Raw genomic sequence first — 11,862 nt, forward strand, 5'->3', positions numbered from 1 at the left:
TTTAAATAGATTAAAGAAGGATTAGGCTTATACCTATTTGTTTATGACTCTATTTTGTCCTGTTTTTTTATTTTTCTGTTTCTTTTTGACTTAAGTGATAGTCAAATTATTTTCCTTAGACTTCCAATTAATTTAACACCCTTGACCCATAATAGGCTAACTATTATTCACAATAAATTTTTTGGTGAGTATATGATTGTCAAAATATTAATTCTATTAGAAATAAAACATTAAAGTGAAATTATCAGTACCTTATTAATCTTATACATCCATTTTATATATTTTCTTAAGTAATGCTTCATCCTTTTCTTTGATATAAGGAGCTGTAACAGAATCATTCTTGAGGCAATTGAACCAATACTAAGGAATTTTCATAGGTTTGATATTATCTTTGTATTTCTATTTTTACATTTAAGTTAAATATTCATCTCTATCTACTAATTCCTCATCTAAAGGAGGTCTTTAACCAGTAAGGATCTAATTTTGTTTTTAAAGTAATGGAATGTCTTTAAGTAGATACTACTTTTATACTTCTTTTTATGCTTTTTGTTGATCTGCCCATACATTGATCAATTGAATATAATGTGATAAAATAGCATTAGTTCTTATTTTTTATCCTAAAGGCAAGCTTTTCATAGCTTACTCTATTTTTTCCTTTATATTCAACAAATTCATAATATATTAATTATTATATTAAATCAAGTATTATACTCAGATTTAGTTTTATATTCAATATTTCGTTCTTTTGGTTATTTAATTTCAATCTTTTTTGGATATTGAATTATACTTCTTTAACTGTTTTTTGAACTACTCTTCTTTGTTATATAAATAGATTTTGGATTTAATTAACTTTCTTATGCATAATTTGAATTTTGCTTTTCAAAGTATTTTTCTTCTAAATATTTATTGGATCGTGGGCTGAATATTTATTTATTTGAAGAATAAATTTCTTATGCCTTTTAGAAATTATATTAAGGTTTCACATAATCTTTCCAACCATCATCTACATTGGGTTCATAATCATGTTTATTACTACTATTTTATTTCACTGATTTTTATTTTTGCATAGGATATTTCATATCATTTATATATTTAAATCTTTTTAATTAATTTGATCTTTGAGATTATGTATGATTACTATCTGTATATATTCTTTCTTTAATTGTGTATTTTCCTTATTATATTTAATTATAATTTATTTAATTCCTTAAATTTATACTTTTAGTTTAATGTAAATTTCTATTAATAAGATATTTAGAATTACTATTTAATTGAGATTTATAAATATTGTTATTCTTTGTGTCATATGCTTATTATTAAGTATAATTCTTGTTTTTAATATTTTACATATTTTTAAGGCATTGTTTAAAATTGTATCCATTATTCATACCTTTTGTAATTTAGTTTTTAAAAAAATAAGGCAATTTTTGATTTTAACAATGCTTTTCAACCATCTTAATTAAATTTGTGATTTGCTAATGCTAAAAATCATATTTTCGACTCATAATAGGCATGTCAGGTTAATTCTCAGATAGATTTCTATTGAACCATATCAAAAGTTTCCCTTTTTAAAATCCTACATGTTCATCTGTAATATCATATGTAGTATCACTTATATTATTAATTTCACATACTCCTTCAAATATATTAATTAAAATAGGTAACATAAGATTAAAAGGAATGTTATAATAATTTTATAATGTAGTGTCTGTATGCTGAGTCATTATACCAATTGATTTAAATTGATTACATACTATTGTATCCAGTTATTAAAAATGAATGATTTTAGGGATATGTTTATAAATTGGGTCTTTTCTTAATTCCCAAAAGTATCTATTTTTTTAAAATTAATGATTTATTTCAAATATACGAGTGTAATAATTTATTTTATCTTTTGTTAATTTATTTTATAATACTGAGCAATATTATTTAACTTCTATGGCTTCCCAATTCTTTTATTTAATTGTTCCAAAACTCTTTCCAGATCCCATAACGAAATTAATTAAAATATTAAAATAAAATTATTATATCAAGATCAGTAATAATTCATCAAAAATTATCATAAACAGGATTTTGATGTGAATCTTTTAAAGAATAGCTGAATGACATTTAAGGCTCAACATCTGTAAACATTGGATTGATATTGGATGTATCAATTTAACTACTCAATTTAGGGACAAATGGGGATTTATATTATTTCTTCAACATAATATCCCATTTAATTATTTTAAACCAAGGATGCTTTTTTATTTATTATGCTCCTTCACTACCTAATCTTTTAGACGGATTTTTAATAAACAATTTACTTAGTATATCAGCTAATTCAGGAGTAAATTTTTTCAAAGGTTGGAATTATTACTTAAGTATTTTATTAAATAATTACTTTCTATTCTCTGAATAAAAAGGAGGATTACCAACAACCATTTAAAATATAATAGATCCTAAAGTCCACCAATCAACTTCTTTCCCACATGGCTTTCTCATCAAAATCTATGGTGCTAAATATTAAGCAGTACCTGCTATAGAAAATACTTCAGGATTTAGAAAATTCCTTTTACAAAGACCAAAATCAGCTATTTTTAAATAACCTTTTTTATCAATTAATACATTCTATGGTTTTAAATCTCTATAAATGACATTATTATTGTGCATATGCTATAAAGCTAATACTAATTGACTTGCATAGAATTTAGCATGCTATTCTGAAAGATTGACTTTCTTTTAAATCAAATTAAATAACTCTCCACCTGGACAATATTCAATTGCAAAAAATAATTTCTTTTATGATTGAAATGTGCAAAATAATTTTAGTATAAATGGATGATTCATCTAATAATAAAAATACTCTTAAAAGAACTTATTTTTACAAAATGGCCAAATTTTAATTTTTGTTCGATTCTACCGACTTTTTTTTTACTATTTTTAATGCCATAATCTATTTTGTTTTATTCTTTCTTACTAATACTACTTTCCCATAAGATCCTTTACCTATCATACTAATTAACGTGAAATCATCTATTGTTACTTTAGTTTTTTATTTCAATTACATTATATGAAATATGTATATATATATCATTTTAGTTTTTATATTTTTTTAAAGTATTGCAAATATTTGATTGGAGTTTATTATATTTTGGCAATTAATTTTATATGTTAATTAAATGCCGCGGAATTTTAATTTTTAATAAAATTTTAAACATAGTCCTAACTAGCATTTACCTTCACTTTTTCAATCTTTTGTTCTTCAATAAATTTATCTTGTCTTTTAATTTATTGAGTCTTAAGTCTTTTTAATTAATTTAAAATTTAATTTAAAATATTTTTTGATTTTTATTTTATCTAGATATCAGATCCTTAATTAACAATATAATCAATAACCTTTTAAGAATAACAATTATTACATTGTTTTCTATTTCTGAATTACCATTATTCATACTTTTGTTTACAATTTGAACAAATATATTTAAAAGTATATAATTTAGATTGAGGTACCATTAATTCTTTTAGTTACCTAAAGAACTATTCCTTTATAATTTTTTCAATATATTAAGTAAAATTATAATTAATACGATAAGTACCTTCAGTAAGTTTCTTTTATTTAGGTTTCTTTTCTTTGTCTTTCTATTTACGAATAATATTCTAAATAAGGCATCCATCCATCATCTATTGAATGATTATTTATAGTTCCTTCTGTCTAAATCCAAATAAATGCTCTTGTATTTATACTAATTTAAGTTCCTTATGAATCAGAAGTAATTTGCCTACTAATATATGAACATCATCAAAGAAAAGTAAAGTCCATTTAAGAAATATCTTCTTAAATTAAGTTGTTTATACTAATTCTTTTTTATTCATATATTAATCAAATACAATAAGGAGAATTTATATTATATTATCACTCTTTTAATAATAATAGTATTTTAAACTATTCAAAAATATAAAATTCAAAATATAACTATAAAATGGCGGTCCATAAATATCAATAAAATTGATATCTTCCATGTTCTAAAATGATATATAAATATATTATTAAAAAATACAATAATTTATCACTTGATAATATTATTGATTCTATCTTCAATTCCAATTATCTATTTCTAAAATTATTTTTTAAACTAATTATGAGCCTAAACCTGCCTTTCAATTTTTTAAATCTCCTACTTTTATTAAAAAAAATTATTTTTATATTCTCCAAATTATCTTTATATCTTACTTAATTCTTATCTCTTAATAGTCTTTAATTCAACTTATTTCTTGAGCATTTAAACCTTATTCTATAAATTTCTTATAATTTAATATGAATGATGGTAATTAGATTTCAATTATTTATTTTCTAATTGAAGAGTTGTAATAAGTTAATTAAGTTTATTACCTTGATGATCAAAAGCAAACATATTAATAACTTCTTTATTACTATTGATTAATTATTTAATAAGTTCATCTTTATAAATATATCGAAGTTGATCAATCTTTAATGCTTTTTCTTTATGTATAAATGTTTTCATAATAGATAATTAATGTTGACAAGTAGTTAATTCTTGTTATAAAAAGATGTTTTAACGTGTGAGTTTAGTATTATCTGCTTATAGATTAGCAATCTTAATAGCAATCCTTCGAGATACTTCTCTAAATCTTTCATGTTAATATATCATTAATAAAAATCACTTATTATAATGTCTTCTCTTAGAATATGTCATAACCTTTTTATCTTAAAATGATAGATCTATAGATGATTTATTTTCCTGCTACTACTAATTGATCTTCTAGCAGACATTGGACTATCAGGTATAATAACATTCATTTGATGTTTCAATCTGTTTAGATTCTATTTGAAGTTTTTCTTTTTCTAATCATATTAAAGATATTTCTTTCTACTTTTATAAATAGGACTATTTTGTTTTGTTTATTGATTATGCCATTTAAGCAATTTCTTTTATGAAATCTTAACATTCTTTTAAGTGTTTTGATTATTTTAGACATATTTTCTATATTTATAGTTTTATATCCTTAATTGATTGTATAAAACTAATGTTTTAGTATTCATAAAATAAAATTAAAATATGTTATTAAAATTATTATATTTAATGGGGCATATTTTTAGTTAATAAGATACTTATCAACAATTCATATAATGGGGAGCAGTCTCAAATCTAATTCAAGTATAAGTAAAAGGAAATCATTCAAATATACTATAATCAGCAATATCTTGTTGTAAATAAATAATAGCAAAGAAATAAGTAGTTCATTAATATACTAATAGAACTAATTCAGTCGCTATTATTTCTGATGGTTCATATATGTATTTAAAAGGGTAACAAATACTACCTGTATTAGAATGGTTATGTGTATGTTGTAAAGAGTATACTGGATTAGATGCATATCCATTCATCTATTAAGGTAAAGAATAAATTCATAAATTGATAAATAACCTAGGTGAATCATATATGACAGTATTAATATTATAACATGTTAGACATATATAACAATTTAATGATAATATAATCGTTGGTAAATTAGGTTTTATATGTAAATCATTTTCATAAAGAATATTTCATATTAAGAAATCATTCCTTTTCTTGAAATATATTATTGATCAATCTAATTATGGACTTATTGATTCAAGTAAGATATGGGATTATAAATTTACATTGAAAAAGAAATATAATCATGAAAATATTGAGTATTAATGCTTAAATAAGAATATATTGTAATAGTATAAAAAAGGATTAATATATATTAAGAAAAGGTATACATTCTTTAAAAGTATTAAATCAATAGTTGATTAACCTAATTTATTAAAATTATGTTTATAGCTAAAATCATGCCCTTAAAAAGTTGATTTATTAACATCTAAAAAGAATCATTGTTTAGTTATAACTGATAAATCCAAATTGCAAAATAATATTGAATGTACCTTACCTTTAATGTAGACTAAATGTGCTTTATTAAAGTTAATAGGAGGAATTAATGCTTACCCTTTATATATTAATAAAGTCAATAATGATAAATAATTAGCTTAACAAATAAGTAGATTGACTTCATCTAAATTCATATCTATTTTAAGTAATGTAGAAAGTAATAAAGCCTTTTTAGTTCAAAAGCATTTATCTTAGAAGATAATAAATGCTTAGGATGGAATTGGCATTGCTGTAATGATTATCTTATTAAAAGCTATGAAATAATCTAAAAAGAGTATATCTTAATCAACAATAACAATAATAGGGGCAGGTATGACATGCTATAGTATTATTTCATTACTTAAATATGCTTTACCTTATAAAGTATTTGTATTTGATAGTCAAGGAATCATCAATAAAAATAGGAATTAATTATCACCACTCAAGTAAGAAATATTACAAATGAGTAATAAACATAAAAAATAAATGAGTTTAAATGAATGTATTAAACATTCAGATATATTAATTTAAGCTGCTAATCATCATTTTAAATTTAATCAATAATCAATCATATTAAAACCTACCATTATTATATCTTTATCATTATTAAAAGAATAGCTTAACTTCAATAATGGATAAAACATTATTATTAATAAATAACATTAACTTTTAAATAACGATGGATATATAATTTTATCTGCTTTAATAAGAGCAATGATTGATTCTAAATAGAAAGCTAATAAAATATCTTATAATAGAAAATACAAAATTGCTTAATTTATTAGTAGACATTAAAAACTTAATGACATTGAGATTGTTTTAATGATTAGTTAACATCTACCTAATATATATGATTAATGATTTAATATTAAATATGATTAATGGTTTATTATTAAATATGATTAATGATAAATGATTTATTATTAATGATTAATGATTAATGACTAATGATTAATGATTAATGATAAATGATTAATAATAAATGATTAATGATTTATTATTAATGACTAATGACTAATGATTAATGATTAATGATTAATGTTAATGATAAATGATAAATGATAAATGATAAATGATTAATGATTTATTATTAATGATAAATGATTAATGATTAATGATTATAAAAATAATATTTATAACTGATGTAAAAGAAAAAAGCAAGAAAGCAATAAAGTTCATATAAGTAAGTAGCCAATCGTACTAAGAATGCTAATGAAGCTTACTTATAAGGTATGCAATTAAAGAAACGTTATGAATAATCTGATAAAAAAGATAAAGAAGATATATTGTTTGCAATATAGAAATTTAATAATGCTATAACACAATTAACAACAAGTACAGGCCATTAGAAACAAAATGCAACTCATGCTATGTTTGCAGCAGCAAGAGGATAATGTCAAATGATTCTTAAATAATATCAAAAAGCATTCTTTGATTTTGTGTTAGCTATTAAATTTGATGAGAATGAATCTAATTATTATCAATCAAGAGGTAATTGTCAACTTCAATTAGGACATATTAATGAAGCATTATCAGATTTTTAAATGGCTATTAAAAAGAAACCTACTTAAGGATTTAATTATCTTAATAGAGCATTAGTACATGCTAGATTACAGAACTTTAAAGCAGCTATTGAAGATTATACTAGTGCTATTCATATATTAAAAGATTCAGCAGGTTTATTTAAAGCATATTTTCATAGAGGTAATTGTAGAAGATATTAAAAAGATTTTGATGCATCTATTGATGATTTAATTAAAGCATGTTAGATTATTAAGATTGATTCATCAGCACAGAATAGTTTAGGATTAAGTTATTTTGAAAATGCACAATATTAACAATCATTAGAAAGTTTTTCCAAAGCTATAGAACTTAATGATAAAAATGCTACTTATTTTAATAATAAAGCATTGGCATTATATCATAGTGCATAATATTAATTATCATTAGATGAATGTAATAAAGCATTAAAATTAGATCCTTAAGACTCAAGAATATATTATAATAGAGGTAATTGTTTATTAGCATTAGGTAGAGTATAATAAGCACATACTAATATTAATAAAAGTATATAATTAGATCCAAATAATCCTAAATTTTATCATTCAAAAGGATTAGCTTATCAAGATGAAGATTATAAACAAGCAATTATATATTTCCAAAAAGCATTAGAAGTAGATCCATAGAATATACCTTCTTTATATCATTTAGGATTAATGCAACATAAAAATGGTATGTTAGGAGAAGCATTAGATAGTTTAACTACTGTTATACAAACTATAGGAGAAGAAAGATTAGTATTAGAAAGTAGAGGATTAGTCTTTCAAGATAATAAGAGTCATGGTAAAGCAGTATAAGATTTTACTCGTGCTATAGAATTAGAACCTACATATGCTGAAGTATATTACTATAGAGGACTTAGTAAAATATAATTAGTTAGATTATAAGATAAAGGTACTTATAATAATGCTATTGATGATTTTAAAAAGGCAAGTTAATTAGGAAGTAAGAATTCAGGCATTTATTCAGGTATTGGACAAGCTTATAGACTTATGGGAGATTTTTAAAAGGCTCTTTATTATCTTAATTAAGCAATTAGTAGATAATCAACTAATATTTAATTCCTTATTCAAAGATCTAATGTATTTGTTGATATTAATGAATATTCTAGTGCTATTAATGATTTGACTATAGCTTTAAATAAGAAAAGTAATGATCCACAGATATTATATAAAAGAGGATTAGCTTATTATAAGAATAATTAATACAAAAAGTGTATTAAAGATTTATTTGAAGCTTTTAAGAATAAACCATATCAAACATATGAAGCAGATATGCATTATCATCTTGGTATATCTTTTGCTAATCTTTAAATATATTAAAAGGCTATTGACCCATTGAATCTAGCAATAAAATTGTCACCAAATGAACCATGTTATATACATTAAAGGGCTAAATGCTTTTTATTAACAAATGAATATGAATTAGCAGTTAATGATTTCTTTAATGTGATAAGTATGCAACCTAGAAATGCTAATGCTTATTTTGGAAGGGCTTTTGCATATAAAGCATTAAGAAAATATAATGATGCAGCTGAAGACTTCCAAAAGGCAAAAGAATTGAATCCATTTAATCCTATGTTAATCATTAATCCAACTAAAATATATAGTATTCCTTATATTAAATTATGTAATCCAGGAGAATAAATTAAATAGAGACAAGATAATTTAAAGATAAAGAATTTATGATAAAATATAATAATATCAGAAACACATTCTATGAACGATGGATGGTCCAGATTATTAATAATGTGTTTTTTTAATCCAACTGTCTTGAAAAGAAGCCATATAAGCAAGCATAGCTCCTCCAATCCAAACTGAGAACTTCCTTTCTGGAGGTGCATTTACTTTAATCTTCATTGTGGGAGGAACTAATTTAGTCATTTCTTTAGTTAATCTTTCAGTAATACCAGGAAACATAGTTGATCCTCCTGACATGATGATATTGGAATATAATTATTTTCTCACATCCAAATCACATTTCTTAATAGAATTATAGATAATTTAATGAATTCCATCAATTTACATTCCAATGTCCATAGGTTTGAAGAGTGCTTCTGGACATCTGAATTTTTGACTACCTACATTAATAACTTATCCATCAGGCATTTCATATAAAGTATTTTAATAAGTCTTTTGATTGACTTTAAGCATTTAGGAATCATAGTCAAGTGCCACATAACCTAATTTTTATTTAATATCTTTGACAGTTTCTATCTCTGCTGAATATTATAAATTTAATCCTATTTCATTTAATAATTTCTGCATATAATTAGTAAGTGTTCTTCCTGCCATATTAACTCTTTAGACAGCATGTGGCATAGCATATCCTTAAAATACAGGCACTGTATGAGTAACTCCATCACCTGAATCTAATACTATACCTTTTGTTCTACCTGATGAATATAAAGTAAGAATTGCTTGAATGGCTACATAATAAGCAGGTACATTAAATGTCTCAAACATTATTTAAGTCATCTTTTATCTATTATTCTTAGGGTTACGAGGTGCTTATGTAAGCATTACTGGATGATCATTAGGTATTACCCTTAATTCATTATAATACACATGTTACCAAATTAATTACATATCATCCCAATTGGTTATTATCCCATTTTAAATAGGATAATCAAGATTTAAGACTCCCCTTTTGGAATTTGCCTCATCTCCAATAAATATGTCTTCTTTTTAGTTTCCTGTGCAAAGGATAGTTGGAAATTTAGGACGTCCTATCACAGCAGGGAAACAAGCCATAGGAGCCTCATCTCCACTCATACCACATTTGCACATGCCAGAACCATTATCTATTACTACTGCTTTATTCAATTAACTCATTATCGCTGATTAGTATTTATTAGTCATTGATTAAATATAATATTAAATTTTAATTATTTAATTAATTAATTATGATGATGCAAATATATAGACATTACAGGCATATAAGCAAACAATTTAATATTTATAGATTATTTTGTAAAAATAAATAGATTAAAGGTTGTAATAATAATGATAATCATTAAGAATGTTGTCCTCATTAATAAAAGATATAAAGTAAGTAATATAAGTTTGGTGATCAAACTATATCAGCACAGAAAAGTAATGGCAATATATAATTTATACATAAATAATAAAAGAGTCAGACAAATTAGCATGCAGGTTTTTACGCATTGATCTTTACATGTAACAAATGTGAAAAAAGATCATCAAAAAATTTCAGCAAACTTAGTTATCATAAAGGAGTAGTACTGGTAAAATGTTAGGGATGCTAAAATATACATTTAATTGCTGATAATCTTGGCTGGTTTGAAGATAATCCTGTTAATGTGGAAACTATGTATAAAGATGTAAAAAAGATTAATATAGAAGATATAAACAATGCTATTAAAGATTTACTTAAATGATTATATATATATGTATATTATATTTATTAATAAATTTAGAGTCATGTATCCTTAAGTGTATCTGGATCAAATTGATTTAACTCTATTAAATAATCTCTTAAAGAGCATTTAAATATTTTTTCATCTTTACTATTGACAGATTAAAATATATTTTTAATATAAAATTAGGTCTTTGCTCTGCTCATATTTTTAAATATAGTAGAACATGTATTAATAAGGAATTAAAATACCATTTCTGCATTGGATCGAGTTTAATTTGGGAAGAGAGGTGATTTAATAGTTTGATTTAATAAAACACTGAGTAATAAATATAATACATGAGATTGTTGCTTGAATCCTCCTTTATGCATTCCATCAGTAACTACTTACATAATATTCTGTAATAAATTCATAAAATAAAAAGAATAAAACTTATCTGCTATATCCATTCTATTATTAACATTTTATAACATTGTGATCATTAAATGAAGTCCTAATTCATTGATATTGTTTAAATGATGTTTATAACTATATACAACACAATCAATAAGGATTTTAAATATTTATTGAGGTACTTCAAACAATTGATTAAAACATTTATTAATCAAAATATTAATAAAACCAAAGAAAGATATTCTCATATCAGGAAAAGATAGAAAATCTTTAGATATCATTGGCAAAATACTTTCAAAAACTTGATTTAATATAGCTGCTATCTTCTCTTTTTATAAAATAGGACTTAATTTATCTAATAATGTTGTAAATAAATTTATTATTTCATGTTATTTGATTTAATGCATAGGACTCTATTGTTGAGTAAGTGAGTTTAAAAAGGTACCTAAAATAGGACTAATTGCTTATAAAAGCCTTTTAGCATCTGCAGGATCATGGAATTGACATTTATTTAAAAATGTTGTATATAATTTAGCAATTTATTTCCTTATCAAACGATGTCTTTTTAATGTGACATAATTAATTACCTGAGGACCAATCTATTTAAGTTCAGTGAGGATTTGTTGAGAGAAA

At 23.1% G+C, this 11,862-nt stretch overlaps 1 pseudogene across 1 annotated transcript; it reads right to left on the reverse strand.

Annotated features, from left to right (window-relative positions):
- Window positions 1–9,225: 9,225 nt before the first annotated feature.
- LOC308128169 (actin, cytoplasmic-like) lies at window positions 9,226–10,269 on the reverse strand (annotated as a pseudogene). Its single transcript has one exon. The product of its transcript is annotated as an actin, cytoplasmic-like (transcript).
- Between the last annotated feature and the right edge of the window lie 1,593 nt (window positions 10,270–11,862).

This window comes from Lipophrys pholis (genome assembly GCF_963383615.2).
Source record: "Lipophrys pholis genome assembly, contig: SCAFFOLD_459, whole genome shotgun sequence".
Classification (NCBI taxonomy): Eukaryota; Metazoa; Chordata; class Actinopteri; order Blenniiformes; family Blenniidae; genus Lipophrys; species Lipophrys pholis.